The 18,412-nt window shown below is 44.4% G+C and overlaps 2 pseudogenes across 1 annotated transcript in view; both read right to left on the bottom strand.

The window, feature by feature from the left end:
- LOC147092727 (NACHT, LRR and PYD domains-containing protein 3-like) overlaps positions 1-18,412 on the bottom strand; it is a 1,209,123-nt pseudogene that overhangs the window by 556,576 nt on the left and 634,135 nt on the right. The gene's annotated exons all lie outside the window — the stretch shown is intronic.
- Positions 15,968-17,379, bottom strand: LOC147092737 (uncharacterized; annotated as a pseudogene).

Raw genomic sequence — 18,412 nt, 5'->3', positions numbered from 1 at the left:
ATGCTTCACCTTACGGGGTGGGGCAGTTCTTTCACACTGCATGGAAGATGGAACTGAAGGACCAATAGGGTTTATGTCCCGAACTGTAACACCAGCAGAAAAAAAAACTATTCCCAGTTAGACAAAGAGGGATTAGCAGTGATGTTTGGGTTACAGAGGTTGCACAAGTACATATATGGCTGGGAGTTCACTATATGCACTAATCATAAACCTCTTCTCTCTCTTTTCCATGAAATGAAAGCAGTTCCACAGATGGTGTCACCCCGAATCCAGAGGTGGGCCGTGAGGTTGAGGGCATATGAGTATGTCATCATCTACAAGGCGGGCAAGTACCATGGGAACGCAGATGCCTTGAGCCGTCTTCCACTGCCAGACACACCTATCCATGCAGCTCCAGAGGACAGAGTGTTGATGTTGGAGGACACTAACATTGCACTTGTGGCTGCAGAGCAAGTAAGAACATGGACAGGTAAAGATCCAGTACTGTCTAGAGTTCGAGAATATGTGGTGAGTGGATGGCCACAGCATCCGGAAGGGGCTGACTTCACTCCCTACACGGTCAGGAAAAGAGAGCTGAGTGTGCAGGATGGTTGCGTGTTTTGGGGAGCACGAGTGATTATTCCACAGCCAGCACGACAATCTATCCTAGAGCAACTACATCAGTGTCATCCTGGGGTCTCGCGTATGAAAGCCTTGGCTAGGAGTTACTTGTAGTGGTCAAAGCTAGATAAGGAGATAGAAAATCTAGTCAAGACATGTAGAACTTGTCAGGAACACCAGCAGCGACTCCTCTCCACCCCTGGGAGTGGCCGGATAAACCATGGAGAAGATTGCACTTAGATTATGCAGGACCATTCATGGGGAAGATGTTCCTCATAATCATTGATGCACATTACAAATGGATGGGTGTTTATCCTGTAAATTCTGCTTCCGCCAATACTACGATAGACTGCCTGCGTTGGAGCTTCAGTAATCAACAGCTACCAGAGATCGTGGTGAGTGACAATGCCACTTGTTTTGTGAGTACAGAGACAAAAGAGTTCTTGAGAAAAAATGGCATAGTGCAAGTGGCCTCGGCTCCATATCATCCGTCCTCAAATGGACTTGCGGAGAGAGCCGTACAAACATTTAAAGAGATGATGAAAAAAAGTGCAGAAGGGAGTTTAGCAGCCAAAGTGTCACAGGTTCCGTTAAGCTACAGAATAACACCTCATTCCACCACAGGACTCTCTCCTGCTGAGATGTTATTAAGTCGTAGACTACGCTCCACTCTTGACCTTGTCCACCCAGACCTAAAAAGGAAAATGGAAAACAGACAAAACAAACAAAAAGAGAACCATGAGAAACGAACAAAGAACCAAAGTTTTGGAGAAGGAGATGCGGTCCTTACCAAGAATTTCAGTTATGGACCAAAGTGGATTCCTGGCTTCATAGACTCAATGACCGGTCCAGTGTCATACAAGATCATGTTAGGGTAGTAGGCAGACATGTAGATCAGATACTTCCCAGACAAGGGGAAATTGAAATGAAGGTTCCAGATGCAATGACTGAGGACAGGGCTGCCCCCAGTTATCCAAGTGCATCTGTGGTGACACCACCAGGGACAGCGACAATTCCACAGGAAACCATTCATCAAGAGGAAACCATCGTTGCAGAGTCAGAAACTCCGAGCACTGCTCAGGAGCAGCTGGTGGCTTCACCACAAACAAGCAGGGACTTTACTGTTAGACGTTCACAAAGGACTCGCAAGCCACCAGAGAGATTGATACTGACCTGTTAGAATCGTCAAGTATGGAACATGGTGAATGGAGACTTCTTATGTGACCCTTAGGAATGGTTATTGGTTAAGAAATTCATACTAAAATCTTAAGGGGGGAGGGATATAGTGATCTGGGTTGTTATGGTTGGGGTTGTCCACCGGGTGGTGCTGCAGCCAATGCTGCTGCTAAGGTCAGGGGATTGCTTCCTGTTAAAGGTCAGCTAGGTGGAATGCCAGGATGCTGTATGCAGGCCTGTCTGTATGATTTTCCCAGTTGTTAATAAAGTACTCATGTTAATTCTAACATCTAGCCTCTTCGAGTTCTTGTTCCACTTTATGGATTTATCACAGTGCCCTTATTGCACGCATCTCTAATTTCCCATTTAATGCCATCCCCAACCTCAGCATTACTGTTTGGGGGTCTGTATACAAATCCCACTAACGTTTTCTGCCCCTTGGTATTTCTCAGCTCTACCCATACCGATTCCACATCATCAGAGCTAATATCGTTCCTTACTGTTGTGGTAAACTCCCCTTTAACCAGCAATGCTACCCAATCACCTGTTCCTTTTTGCTTGTCGTTCCTGAATATTGAATACCCCTGGATGCTGAATTCACAGCATTGGTCACACTGGAGCCATGTCACCGTAATCCCAATTATATCATATCCGTTTGCATCTATTTGTGCAGCTAATTCATACACCTGATTAAGAATGGTCCTCGCATTAAGACACAATGCCTTCAGGCTTGTTTTGTTAACACTCTTGTTGACGTAATAAAACTCACTACGCACTTCGTTTGAACATAAAGCAAGGCTTTAATCAACTTATTTCAGAAAATGGAAGTCTAGTTGCATCCATTAGCTCCTTGTCTTTACAAAATGTCCCTGGCAAGCTGGGGCCAACGCCCAAGTATTGATACTCCTTGGACGGCGCCACCAGCTGGCCGTCCAGTGTTATTTCATAGGTAGTTTCTCGATGATGAGATTTATGACATTCTCCCTGCCAAAAAGATTTGGAAATCTGACGACTTCCTCTTAACGGATTAGGTGGACGACGAATAACCGCAGTCTTTTAGATTTTTGTTTATGGCCAGAAGGCACGTCTCCCCGGACTGTGTCTTGGTACCTGGGCTGCTTGATCCATGCTGGTGGATCGACAGGGCCCGTGTTGCTCTGATCAACCCGAGGGAGGCTGGGGAGATCATGACTGCGGGTTCGGGTCCCCATAGGTGCAGAACTGGCTTCCTCCCATTGGTTAGCCAGAGATTGACTGGCGTCCTGGCACGGGGTGGCCATCCAATGGGGAGCGCTCGGCTCCCCGAGTGGATCCAGCGGGGCAGCCGGCAGATCCCTCGATGTCCCAGGTAGGGCGTCATCCTCGGGGCAGCACAGAGAGTTGGCCTCATCCCCGCGGGTCCATCCATCAGTCGGGTCCGTGGAACTGGCTGGACAGGGAGCCAGGTCCCAGAGCGTGACGGTGGACTCCCGGCCATCTGGGTACCGCACGTGCGCGTACGTGGGGCTAACGTCTGTAAGTTCTATCTCATTGACTAGAGGATCGGTTTTTGATGATCAGACGAATGTTCGGAGCAGCACGTGGCCAGGAGCTGCCAACAATGATGGTAGAGACGTCCCATGGGTGGAGCGAAGTTTGAAGCTGAAGAATCGCTCGTGAGGTGCGACATTGGTATAAGTAGAAAGGAGAGACCTGATGTAATGCAACGCATCAGGGAGCATAGTTTCCCACTGCTGGTCTGGTAGATTGCGGGACCTCAACACAAGATGAACAGCATTCCAAATGATAGCGTTGTATCTCTCAACCTGTCCATTACTGATGGGATGGTACGGTGTCATTTTACTTGTGGCGATTCCCCATTGGGAGAGATAACTTTTGAGTTTGCTTGACATGAAGAAGGGACCCCAATCAGAGTGGATGAAATTGGCCATACCGCAAAGGGAAAAGACTTGATCAAGGCATTTGGTCACTGTGGAAGTAAGCATATTGGGACAGGGGAAAGCAAATGGAAAGCATGACTATTCGTCCACCATAGTCAGTAAGTAGGTGCTCCGCATTGAGGAAGTCAATGGCCCTTTAAGGTCAATGCTGAGTCGCTGCATAGGCTGCATAGCGTGTATGAGCGAGCCATCCAATGGACGGAAGAATTGCGGTTTTAACTCCGCACAAATTTTACAGGAGGAGCACGTTCTTTTCACATCTTCCATTGAAAATGGGAGATATTTAGATCGCGCAAAGTGCAACATACGGGTAATGCCAGGATGGCATAAGTCAGTATGTAGATCTGCCAGAGTCGAAGTTGACATAGAAGAGCAGAATGCCCGCATGAGGGTATCCGGGGCCACATTCTCTTTGCCAGGTCGATAATGTATGGTGTATCCAAAGGCAGCCAATTCCATCCTCCAGTGTTGTACTTTGTTATTCTTGACCTAAGTGGTTTTCCGGTTATCCAGCATAAAGGCCACAGAGCGCTGATCGGTTATAAGTGTGAAATGGCGATGAGCGAGAAAATGACTCCATTTATGTACCACTTCGATGCTGGCCGTAGCCTCCTTCTCGACAGGAGGATAATGGAGCTCGCTACCCTGCAAAGTTCTGGACAGAAATCCAACAGGTCGACCTCCTTGATTCAAGGTAGCAGAGATCGCCACATCCGATGCATCGCATTCGAACACGAAAGGAAGATTTTCATCAATGGAATGAAGCGTGGCTTTTTCCGGTTGTCGCTTGAGTAGGTTAAAGCTGAAATAGCCGTTGCCTCCAATGGAAATGACTTTGCATGAAGCAGGGGCTGGATCTTGTCGGAGAAGTGGGCTAATGAAGGCCAATAAATCCCCAGGTCCTGATAATCTACATCCTAAGGTACTTAAGGAAGTGGCCCTCGAGATAGTAGATGCATTGCTGGTCATCTTACAGAACTCGAGAGACGCTGGAACAGTACCCATGGATTGGAGGGTAGCTAATGTTACCCCACTGTTATAAAAAGGTGGTAGAGAACAAGCGGGGAATTACAGACATCGACATGGATTTACAAAAGGTAAATCGTGCTTGACTAATCTACTGGAATTTTTTGAGGATGTAACTGGTAAAATGGATAAGGGAGAACCAGTGGGTGTGGTGTATTTGGACTTTTAGAAGGCTTTCGATAAGGTCCCACATAAGAGATTAGCGTGCAAAATTAAGGCACATGGGATCGGGGGCAAGGTATTGACTTGGATAGAGAACTGGTTGGCAGATAGAAAACAACGAGTTGGAATAAACGGGTCATTTTCCGAGTGGCAGGCAGTGACTAGTGGGGTACCAAAAGGATCGGTCCTAGGACCCCAGCTGTTCACAATATATATCAATGATCTGGACGAGGGAATTGGATGTAATATCTCCAAATTTGCAGATGACACAAAGCTGGGTGGGTGGGTATGCTGTGAGGAGGATGTTGTAAAACTCCATAACGATTTGGACAGGTTGGGTGATTGGGCAGAAACATGGCAAATGTACTATAATGTGGATAAATGTGAGGTTATACACTTTGGTGGCAAAAACAGGAAGGCAGTTTATTATTTGAATGGCAATAGATTAGGAGAAGGGGAAGTGCAAAGAGACCTGGGTGTTCCTGTGCACCAGTCGCTGAAGGTAATCATGCAGGTGCAGCAGGCGGGTAAGAAGGCAAATGGTATGTTGGCCTTCATAGCAAGAGGGTTCGAGTACAGGAACAAGGATGTCTTGCTGCAGTTGTACAGGGCCTTGGTGAGACCACACCTTGAGTATTGTGTGCAGTTTTGGTCGCCTTATCTGAGGAAGGATGTCCTTGCCAGGGAAGGAGTGCAGCGAAGATTCACTAGGCTGATACCTGGGATGGCAGGAATGACGTATGAGGAGAGATTGTGTCGATTGGGCTTATACTCACTGGAGTTTAGAAGATTGAGAGAGGATCTCATCGAAACCTATAAAATTCTGTCAGGCCTGGACAGACTAGATGCAGGAAGGATGTTCCCGATGGCCGGGGAGTCCAGAACCAGGGGTCATAGTCTAAGGATAAGGGGTAAGCCATTTAGGACTGAAATGAGGAGGAATTTCTTCACCCAGAGAGTGGTGAACCTGTGGAATTCTCTGCCACAGAGGGCAGTGGAGGCCAGTTCATTAAATGTATTCAAGAAGGAGTTGGATATATTTCTTAAGGCTAAAGGGATCAAGGGATATGGGGGGAAGGCAGGGACAGGGTACTGAATTTGGATGATCAGCCATGATCTCATTGAATGGCGGAGCAGGCTCAAGGGGCCGAATGGCCTACTCCTGCTCCTATCTTCTATGTTTCTATGTTTCTATGTATCCATTTTGAATAATACGCGAACATGCCGAGTGCCCGACGAAGAGAGCCGATATTCGTAGGGGGAGGGAGCTCCTGAAGCATACGAAGTCGCTCCGGATCCGGTTTGGTGACATCGTTGCCCACCCAGTAGCCAAGGATGTTGACTGATTTAACTGATTTGGACTCATTTAATGTTAAGTTGCGATGACGGAGAACGTCAAAATATTTCTGGAAATTGGCATCATGCTTCTTCTTGTTATGACCAGCAATGGTGATATTACCTAGATATGTAAAAGTGTCTGTTAAGTTCTCCTGTTTGACTAGGCTATCCATTGCCCGCTGAAAGACTGCCACCCCATTGGTGACCCCAAATGGAAGGCGATAAAACTGGTAAAGCCGACCATTGGCCTCAAATGCCGTATACTTTTTGTTAGAGTCCTTTACATCCTTTACATCCAAAGATGTGCGGGTTAGGTTGATTGGCTATGATAAATTGACCCTTAGTGTTAGGGGGATTAAATACGTGGGGTTACGGGGATAGGGTGGGATATGTGTTGGTGTAGGGGTTACGGGGATCGGGTGGGATATGTGTCGGTGCAGGCTCGATGGGCCGAAATGGCCTCTATCTGCACTGTGTGGTTTCTGTGATTCTGTGATTCTGTGAATGGTACTTGATGATATGTGCTCTTTAAATCAAAAGTTGAAAATACCTTGTAGTTGGCAAGGTTATTGACCATGTCATCGATGCGTGGTAGTGGGTAGTCATCGAGGTCAGTATACTGGTTAATAGTTTGCGACTAATCGATGCAAAGACGTTCCTTGTGTTGCTTCAGAGGATTTTTAACAATGACGACTTGAGCCCGCCAGGAAGATGAACAAGTCTCAATGATACCGTTAGCTAGAAGGCGAGAGATTTTGCCTCGACAAAGGCTCGATCATCTCGGCTGAAACGTCGTGATTTAGTGACTATGGACTTGCATCGGGGGGAAAGATTGGCAAACAAGGAGGGCTCGTCGAGTGAAGCCACCGAAAGAGCACAAAAGTTTACTTTGGAAAATGTAAGCTCCGGCTTTGACCCTCCAAACTCGAAAGTGAGTCTTTTGTGTTGTTTCTGGAAATCCTGTCCCAGGAGCACATCACTGCATAGGTTCTTGAGCACCCCGAGCCGGGTGGAGAAATAAGTGCGGCCATTGAGAATAAGGTCGACAATACAAAAGCTGGAAGAATTGGTGGTCAGTGTCGTCAGAGCCATTGCACTTTCCCTCTCCGAGGGGTAAATACGCAGTTTTAACTTACTGACACCCAGCTCACTAATAAAGCTGTCAGAGCTGCATGTGTCGATTAGTGCACTCAAAATGTGTCCATTTATCGAAACCTTCGTGGCTGCATGGGACAAACTTTGGGGAAAAACAGCTGTGATGGAAGGAGGGGCAGTTTTACCCTTGACAGCTGTAACCTTAGTAGTGGTTCTTGAGGGAGGAGCAGTGTTCGAGATTGCATCTGTAACCTTAGTAGTGGCTCTTGGGGGAGGAGCAATTTTATAGATAGTCGCTGCAAAACTAACAGGAGCTCTCGACCGGTATACCTTAGAAAAGTCGCCTTTATTACTAACAGTGGCCCTTGACTGGCATACCTTATAAAAGTGACCTTTCTTGCTGCAATGATTGCAAGTCCTGTTACGAGCAGGACAACATTTCCTATAATGGAATGCTCCTCCACAGAAGAAACACTTCCTTCCAGATTGCCAAGATGTCGCTAGGGTGGGGTCATCATCAGTGTAGATTTCTGGGGTAGGGTAGTCATCAGCCGGGTTGGAGCCGTCATCCGTGAGGGCTCCCGCCTGAGGCCTATGGAAAGAGTCACTAAAAGAGATAGCGGCAGCCCGTGCACGTGGTAAAAGATAGGTGTCTGCATTCCTCTTTGCTAAGTGCAAAGAACATGCCTGGTCATAGACAGCCTGTAACTTGAGCGTTTTATTCTCCAACAGACGCTGACGTATGAAAAGAGATGCAATCCCATTAATAAAGGAATCACAAATGTACTCCTCCTGGTACTGCTCAGCTGTAACAGCTTTAAGATTACAATCCTTGCTGAGCCTGCAAAGTTTCTGAAGGAATTCGTCAAGTGATTCCCTGGGTTGTTGTCAAATTGTGGCCAGTAGATGGCGAGAAAAAAATCATTTGTGGACTTGATATATAGCTGCTGTAGTATTTGGATAGATGCGTCATAGTCTACACAGTCTTCTATATGATCATACACATGAGGGGATACATAATTAGCAAGTATTTCTAATTTATCAGGAACATTTTCACCACACACCCTGAGGAAGTTGCTAAAAGTATGATACCAGTGTATCCATACCTTAGCAGCTTTAGGTGAATTCAAGTCCAGGTCAAGATGGGCGGGGCTGAGTAGTTTCTCCATGATGGATCAATTACTTGCCTGAGTTCCCTTCTACAGTTCGAGTCGTAGCTGGCTGTTCCTGAAATCACCCAAAGCGTGGAGTCGATATTAAGTTGATTAAATAGATGTAATAAAACTCACTACACACGTGGTTTTAGCATAAAGCAAGGCTTTAATCAACTTATTTCAGAACATGGAAGTCTAGTTGTGTCCACTAGGTCCTTGTCTTTACAAAATGTCCCTGGCAAGCTGGGGCCAACACCCAAGTATTTATACTCCTTGGACGGCACCACAAACTGGCCGTCCAGTGTTATTTCTTAGGTAGTTTCTCAATGATGAGATTTATGACACTTATATATTTTAGAATTATTGTTTACTGCGGCCATGTTTGATGTACACACTTGATTTCTCTGACATTCACTTTTGCTTTTCTCCTTCCTGTCTTTTGTTTCTATCACTGATTCCCTTTCCTCCGTCTCCCTGCACAGGTTCCTAACCCCCTGCCATTTAATTTTAAACCCTCCCCAACAGCACTAGTAAACACCCCCCCTAGTACATCGGTCCCAGTCCTGCCCAGGTGCAAACCATCCACTTTTTACTTGTCCATCCTCCCCCAGGAATTTGAATCCCTCCCCCTTGCAACATTCTTCTAGCCACGTATTCATCTGAAATATCCTTCTATTTCTACTCTGACTAGTGTGTGGCACTTTTAGCAATCCTGAGATTACTACCTTTGAGGTAATATTTTTTAATTTACCTCCTAACTCCCTATTTTCAGCTTTTAGGACCTCATCCCGTTTTTTAGCAGTATCGTTGGTACCTATGTGCACCACGACAACTGGCTGTTCACCCTCCCCCTCCAGAATGCCCTGCATCCGCTCCAAGACATCCTTGACCCTTGCACCATGGAGGCAACACGCCATCCTGGAGTCTCGTTTGCGGCCGCAGAAACGCCTATCTATTCCCCTTACAATAGAATCCCCTATCACTATAGCTCTCCCGTCTTTTCCTCCCATCCTGTAGAGTAGAACCATCCATGGTGCCAGGAATTTGGTTGCTGCAGCCATCCGCCGATATGCCTTCCTCCCCAACAGTATCGAAAGTGGTATATCTGTTTGAGAGGGGGTTTGCCACAGGGGACCCCTGCACTACCTGCCTGTGCCTACTACTCTGCCAGGTGGTCACCCATTCGCTTCCTGCCTGTGCATCCTTTACCTGTGGTGTGGCCAACTGATTAAATGTGATATCCATGACGTCCTCAGCATTACGAATGCTCCAGTATGTATCCATTCATCGCTCCAGCATTGCAATGCGCTCTGCCAGTAGCTGCAGCTGTATACACTTCCCGCACACATGGTCATCAAGGACACAGGAAGTGTCCCTGATTTCCCACATAGTGTAGAAGGAGCATGCCACGGGGCCGAGCTTTGCATATTTAAATTAAATCAATACCACCAATTATAGTACAATTAAATTATATACTCAATGGCCCTTGTTTCCTAGCACTCCCCGCTACACAGCAGAGACCTTAGAAACTATAACCACAAAATTAAAACCTTCTAAACTTTATAAACTATGAACCTTAACTGTCAAACTATAGCATAGTATAAATACTCACCTGGGCTTACTCACTCAATCAGCTGCTTTCTCCTGCACGCATCACATTTATAATCGTGTCATGCCTTTGGAACTCCACCGCCATTCTGTGAGTTTGGTAAGTCTCTGTAAAAAAGCCCGTGAAAGTGAGTTTAAATACTCACTGAAACTCTGCTCTCACTGCTCCCGACAATGGCCTCTGTAAAAAAGCTCGCGAAAGTGAGTTAAAATACTCACTGAAACTCTGCTCTCACCGCTCCCGAGAATGGCCTGTCTTCGGGAGATGATGCTCACAGTGAAGAGCTCAGACTGCAGAGAAAGACACAAAGTCACGTGAACCCTCTGCGAGACCTTTCTTTAAGAGAAATTGCAATTAATCAGAAAACTGTAGAAATTATTTTATTATTGCTAGTGGTTCAACTGAACCGCATCACGCACTATATCCAATCATTACAATACATAAGTAAAGGTAATAAATTCGTAGAACTCATTTTAAATTGGAATTGAAAGTAAACCTATGGGGTTTATCAGCAATTACCGGTGAGAAATGCATCCGATAGTTTCACCACAACCTTGCATCTCTTTCTGGAGCCGGATCCTTATATTTTGCAAAATTTGCAAAATCAAGATACTCAGCCCAGTACCAGTTTCCCATAATGCACCAGTTCTATTTGAGTCTCTGTCACAGGTAGACTACAACTCCCAGAATGCAGCAGAGTCGCAGTGCACGTCAGTCAGTTTAACTATCAATTTTGTAATGCAGCATAATCCCGCACCTACTCCTCTTTTGTCCAAATCCTTAGTGAGGAGTTAAAGGAGTGAATGAAGGATTCAACTTCTTCCTCAGCATATATCTTTCTGGATAATAAAATCCAGCTTTCCAACAATGGGATTCCACGACGTGGGAAGATACTTGGATTCGCAATGCAGGAGATTCCGTGTATTTGATGTTATGGGCCCTTTCAACACAACACAACCGAATTCCTCTGTTTGTACTTCAATGGAGTGCATATAATTGGGTCGCCAGCTTTGTATTTGTTACAGTTGGGACAGGCACCACAGACTAGCCCATTACCAACTGTGAGGATGACTAGGATAAATCGGCAACTTAACAAAATAATGTTTAATAGTAGAGTTCCTATTATTGCCTCCTAAACTGCAGTAAATGAAGTGACAGGTGTACTCCATTTAAGGTATGTCTTTGATGCTATTCGCTTCTTTCAAGGTAATTTTCCTGCTTTCTTCGTTGTATATCTTGATTGTTAAAATCATCAGATTGAAATTCATCAGTTTGCCTTTGCCTGTGTCACGCAGCACATGGATGTTGCAGTTTATTTACAGAAGGTTATGTTTGTCATGTGATAAACTTTTGATAACATAGTTGTCAACTTCAGAGCCAGATAAATAGGTTTGTGCTGAATGACCCTCCTGGTAATTCAATAAATAACATACAGAATACAGTTACCCAGTGAGCTGAAATGTTCTGCCCGACGGTCCTTCTTACTCTTAATTTCACATTTTGAACTTGTAGATATTTATGATTGAAGCCCTTGCTACAGTGAAGAATGTGAGTAATTTGTGCATTCTCCTCGTAACATTAAAACTGACATTAGATCACCCGGAGGTTTCCTCTTTTCTAAAGATAGAAAGCAGGGTTTTCTATAATTTCTTCAAAACTGGAACTGTGAATCCCTGGCATCTCTTATAAAGTGCAGAAATACCATTTCTATGATTAGCTTACCTGATGTGTCCACACAGTCCATATGAGGTAAGCCCAACACTTCCTGTGACAACAATAACACATTTCATTGGAACTCTATCCCTCAGATACTCTAGGGGCCATTCTGGAACAAAGGGGAGATCGGGAATTGGCAGAGTTCGTGATCCCGTGGGACTGGTAACTGGCAGAGTGAGGAAACCCGTAAGACTGGGATCAGGCAGAGTGTGGGATCCGGCAGAAAGAAAGGGGCCATGATGAGAAGGAGAGCGGGAAGAGTCGAACAAATCAATTATCGGAGACAGCCCCAATGTGGATTAATAAAATATCAATTGTAATTTGTTCTCAGCTTTAAATACCGATTGGTGAAATGATAATAACAGGGAATCGATAAAATCGTTAAAGGAAGAAGTTGGATCTGTTTCAAATGGGAATTGGTTAACATAATTAAATGTATTTCGCTTAATATTACACTATTAATTATACATAAAAAATAAAGAATGATCTTCTAAACTGAGCAAGAAAGAGATCAAGGTGATAATGGAAGTACGCGGATGTGTTGTCTCGGGCGGGGCCTTGTCCACAGTGGGTGAAAGACCTGAAAACTGTCGACATGGCTCGAATCTGGGATATTTCTCCATGGAGCATGCAAAGTTCAGGAGAGACTTGTTCAGAATTCTGAGGGGTTTTGACTAAATAAGGCAGCATTGTTTCCACTGGCAGGAGCGTTGGTAATCACGGCCACAAATTAAGGTAATTGGGAAATGATCCAGCGAGGAGATGAAGAGTTTTTTTTAACATAGCGAGCTGCTGTGATCTGGAAAATTACCGGAAGCACATTACAGCTCCCTTCAGGACCTGCGGACGTCCCAAAGTGCTTTACATTCAATGAAGTACTTCTTGAAGTACAGTTACTTTTATAACGTAGGAAGTGGGACAGCCAATTTGAGCACAGCAAGCTCCCACAAACAGCAATGAGAAAATGACAAGATAATCTGTTTTAGAGATGTTGGTCGAGGGAAGAATAATTGCCAGGACTCTGTGGAGAATTACCATGGTCTTCTTTGAAGTAGTGCTGTGGGATTTTTATGCTCTCCTGACAGAGCAGCCCTGGCCTCGGTTTGACTTCCCATCTGAAAGACGGCACCTCCAACAGTGCAGCACACACTCAGTACTGCATTGAGATGTCAGCATAGATTTTGTGTTCAAGTCTCTGGAGCGGGACTTTAACCCATTGCCATTTGATGCAGAGGCGAGGGTGCTACCACAGAGCCACTTCTGACATCCTTATAAAAATAGTAACTTCAAATGGGAATTGAAAATATATTTGCAAAAGCAATGTTTGCTGGGCTGTGGGGAAACAGCAGCGGAGTTGGACTATGTGAATTCCTAGTTCAAAGAGCCGAGAGAGGCATGATAGACCGGATGAGTTCCTTATGGGCGTCTGATTCTATGTTTCTATGCCTCGAGAATTGCCCATGACCTTCAGCCAATAATGACAATGGAATAAAAGCTGAGGAAACGGTTCCATAATTCTCCAATAATCTACCCGTATGCGTGTGAAACTCCAGCAGTGGCGCAGGTCTAGGAGATCCCAATGCTAGGTTAGACAAGCAGGCACTAGTTAAGAAGGAGGCAGTGGGTGTGAAATTCAAATATATTTATCCATTTAAAAGAGAATAGTAGGCATCATGGGCCCACGTCATTATGTCGGGAGCATAAAAAGCTTTTTTAAATTGTTCAACAAATCCAGCAGGTAGATCGTAAGGACCAGCAAAGGCCACTTGGTAAATAAAATAAATAATGTAGATCAGATGTGAATCATTGATCAGCGATCAAGGCATTATTTACATATAGTTACAGTGATCAAACACATAAAACGGGATTCTGGAATCTAGGGACCCAGACACCGCGAGATAAAGAAATGGGGATTGACAGGACTGATGGTTTACTGACACTGCTGCAAGTTTCCTCAATTAGAGAATATTCCTGAGGTTCCGGCAGCGGCTGTAATAACCCCAATGCTTAAAATAAGGCCAGGAGATATTCAGTGGGTGAGCACCTGGGAGAGAAGCAATGTAAAAGGGAATTATATTGGTTTAAGGGGCGATGTTTCAATTTTAACTAACCTGCTGGAGTTTCTGAAACACATCACTGGCCTGTAGGGCAGGGGAAATTCAGCTGGAATGACCCAGTCGGATTTTAATGAAGCATAGGACAAGGATCCACATCTACAAACGGTGAGAAATTATGGGATGAGTGGGAGATCTGACACTGTACAGAGAGCTAATTACAAAATGAAAGCTGGTTATCGACAAATGGGAACCTGTAATGGACGGGTGACTATTGAACATATGGGATCTTCCTTGTTATCAGTTTATTTATAATCTTTTGTTCAATATATGCTAAATGGGGCTGAAGGTAACGTTGACACAAAAACAATGAAAATCATACCAGCATAGTCAACACTATAAACCATAGAAATGTATGGGGCGGGAGTATGTCATTTGACCCATTCAATTTGTACTGGGTTCTTTGAGACAGCAATCAAAAACTACCTGCACTGTCCCCCTCTCTCCACAGAAAATTATTTTCTCTTTTTACAAATATTCATATGACTTACCCTTAACTATTATCTGAGGCAAGACATTCCATGCTCCAGCAAACCTTTGCATAAAGACATTTCTGATAACCTCTCTGCTCATTCCCTTTGTGACAATTTAAAGGCGATCGTCCTTTATTGCTAGCTCCCTTACTAGATGGAATAATCTCTCCCTCTTCACTCTGACGAAACTGTTGATAATTTTTAGCAGCTCCAATAAATATCCTCTTAGCTTTCGCTGCTCCAGTGTAAATAGTCCCAATATCTTGACTCTCATCATCAGTATAGTTCTGATCCATGGCACCATAAAGGTGTATCTTCATTGCCCGCTCTCAGTGGATGTAATGGCCTTTCCACAAGGAGGGAACGAAGCTGTACCTGTTGTTCTAATGCTGGCCTTACCAGCATTGTGTAAAAATTCATCATCACTTGTTTATTCTTGTGATCAATGTCCCTGTCTATAATACAGTTATTCAAGTTGGTTTACTCATGAACTTTCTAGGAATTGGGTATTTGGATCCCTGTCACTCGCTCTTCATCCACACCCTTCAGCTCCTTCCCATTGAGACTCTGCTCCCATTCGTTGGTTTTTCTCGCTCAATCAGGCGAGATCACAGATGAACAATTTGTAACTGATTCAAAGTTGCTGGTATTTTTCAATTATTTTTTGGAACAATGTGTAACCGTATAATAAAACGATAATTACCAAAGATTATTGCTGACCGTCTGCAAATGTTCAGCCAAACACAGAATACTGAATATTATTGTTAATTTACCTGAATTTATGGCAGTGTTTTTAACAGATCACTTGCAACAATTGTAATAATGAATAAATTTATAAAAAGTCATTCATTTTACAATCTTTTCACTTTTGTTTGGGAGACTAATTGCGACAGAATATCAATAATATTACTCATGATACTTTTATCGACAGCACAAAACTCGAGCAGACTCCAACTTTGTGCTGATTGAGAGATATCAGTGAGCACACAATCGAGATTTTAAGTCAGTATCTGGGACAAAAGACGTGAAAGGTGACATCGATGAGCCGAGTTTAGATTCTTTCCTGCATTGACAAACTGATCACCTGACAAGAGGAATTGTTAATGAGGAATTGTGCTGACAGAGAGACCCACGCCTGCAATATTCGCACCAAACCTCCAGGAAATTACCAATATCGGTGATCGCAAGACCGTTGATTGTTTCGGCACCGAATTAAACTTTATTGATGATTTTAAAGTGGCGCGCCAGATCCCAGTATCTGCAGTGTAAGGTGGATTCCTCTGTTGCACACATGTCCACTGCTGAAGCTCATCATTGTAATCATTGACCCCGGCACTTGAAATGTGCTAAATTTGCAGCAATAGGATATGGTTACTCAACGAAAGAAGCATGAATAATTAAGCATTGGAGACATCAAACACATGCTGCAAAATGGATAAAGGTTTCGCACAAGTTCTCTCCCATTTTTCACATTACCAGAAAGCAGGACGTTCTATGGTGAAAAATGAGCTGAAGTGGAAAATTAGTTACGAGGAAGCTTTAGATTGATTGATTCCTTTAATCCTCATTTTCGACCTAATCTCAGAATGAGTGTCCAGGGGGATTTCATCACCTTCTTCAGCTCTTCTCTGAGTTTCCTCTGGGTCACGACATAAATACACGGTTTTGAAAGCAGCTCAAAAACTTCAACATTGTTCCAGTTTCAGTGGTGATATATCCAGGGTCTGTGCGGTCACCTCGGTAACAAGTGGTGTTTGTGAGTCTGGTAGTTACAAAACTGACGGCAGTTGTCATCCACAACAATATAAAACTGCCCGATATATTGAAAAGTAAAATGATGGATTTCCTTCGGTTCTTCATCTCTGGATCGCTGTGATTTTCACTCCTGTGACCCCGGATTCCCCTGCGGGCTCTGCTGGCCACTAAAATACGTCTGGTTGTCAAATAATTAAACAAGGCAATTAAAGTAAAAGGAAGCCAAATGCCCCAGGCGCTGTGAAACCAGATGTAGGCTACACCTGGAGGAGAGGAAACAAAAGTCACTCTGTTCCGGCAGCCCCACTGCACCCTGTTAATTATTTGAAGTGGTTCAAATGCAAACAAAATTGGGATGCCCCTTAAAAAGATTATGACCGTGAAAGCTGTTAAAACTGTGGCCGCAGTTCTCTCGGTGCAATACTTTGCTTTAAACTTCTGGCAGCAGATAACAACAAATCGATCAAATGTGAAGGAGACGGTGAACCAAACAAACAAATCGAGGGTGACAGCAGTGATATATAGAAGGAACTTACACACGGGAGTATGGGACAGGAATGAAAGTGGAAAGTGATAATCGAAAATATGATACACCATTACATTGATGATCAAGACGAGTAGATCTGCTGTTGCCATGGCCACCATGTAGACAGAGATACACTTGGAAAGGCCGCAGTTTCCTCGGGAGAGAATCACCATTGTCACCAAGTTCACTGTAAGAAAGAGAGAGGAGAGAACCAGCGTCTGATGAAATAGATATGGATATACCTGTTGAGAGCATTTTACTCCATTCAGTGTGATTATCAACATGGAGCAGTATGAGAACAGGATTAGTTTTGGAGCCATTACCTGGGAAACCCACCCACATATTTTAGTGAGCTGCTGCAGTGCTCAGTCTGCACGGAGTGATTAGACGATCCGGAAATCCTCTAAAATCCTTGTGTTGGAGCTTCAAAGAACATTGTAACATCAGTAAGGTTATTGGATTAAGGGGAATGTGGTAAGCGTGGACACACGGTTCAGGATTTTGTTCTCATCACTACCAACTGTGTAATGCTGCCATCTCGAAAACTCCTTACCTTATCAAACATGCTGTATGTACATGGATACAGTTAACCCCGATTAACAACAAACAGGTTACCATCACTCACCGCGGACACCGATGGCCACGAGAATTGGATAGTAAATCTCTTTGATCAGCAGAATAGCTGGTCGCCTCATTCTCTGTGAGAATGGATGAATTCTGTCGTAGTTAAATGACTCTGACTGGCGCAGGCTGTGGCAATGGAAGGGAACCTATATTTAGCCACACGTCAATCCTCCAGAGAGTCAATCAGGTTAAATCATAAATTATATTAGTTACAGTCATTAAAGAAATAGACTCAGGTAAATAGTTTTTTTATCTGATACGTCTTTTAATAGAAATATGTGAAATTATTGCTGGATAGTTTTACAAAATACAGATTTATAACATTGTTTACGAGTAGGAAGCGCAATCCCCCAGTACTAGTGATGACCCTAATCCGACAGGCCTGGTGAAGGCAGCACCCCAGGCAATAATTGTCATGACTTGATTTACTCCTAGTGCACCAGCTTCTACAGAACAGGTGGGGAAACAAATCCTGCAATACTGGTGATGAACCCAGTCTGGCAGTATGAGAGGTGACGGTGGTCCTCCCGTTCTAGTGGTACACTACATTTAGATGAGAGGGACATTTCCCTTCCTGTAATACTGGCACCATACACTTATACTAGATGTGCCCATGATCCTCATGTACTAGTACCATGATGACACTGGATTTGAACATGCTGCTATGGTAGTAGTGGTACACGAACACTGCAATTGACAGTGCTCCTCCGGTACCAGTGGAATACCCCTCATACACTAGATGTGCGTGAGCTCCTCCGGTACAGTGGTACCTCTACATTTACACGAGATGTGACCGTGCCCCTCCTGCCCCAGTGCTAACCCTACACTGACATTGATGTGACCGTGACATTCCTGCCCCAGTGCTTCCCCTAGACTGGCACTAGATGTGAATGTGCCCCTCCTGTCATAGTGCCGCCCCTCCATTGACACTAGATGTCATCGTGCCGCTCCTGTCCCAGAGTTACCCCTACACTGACACCAGATGTGAGCGTAACCCTCTTGTCCCTGTGCTACCCCTACACTTACACCAGATTTGACAGTGCCGTTCCTGTCCCATTGTTAACCCTAAACTGGCACTAGATTTGACTGTGCCCCTCCTTTCCC

This window comes from Somniosus microcephalus, unplaced genomic scaffold, assembly GCF_052327205.1.
Source record: "Somniosus microcephalus isolate GS21.2 unplaced genomic scaffold, FLI_Smic_1.0 unresolved_chr2, whole genome shotgun sequence".
In the NCBI taxonomy this organism is placed as follows: domain Eukaryota; kingdom Metazoa; phylum Chordata; class Chondrichthyes; order Squaliformes; family Somniosidae; genus Somniosus; species Somniosus microcephalus.
Note: the sequence above shows the minus strand (reverse complement) of the source record. Positions and strands in the feature narration are given on the sequence as shown.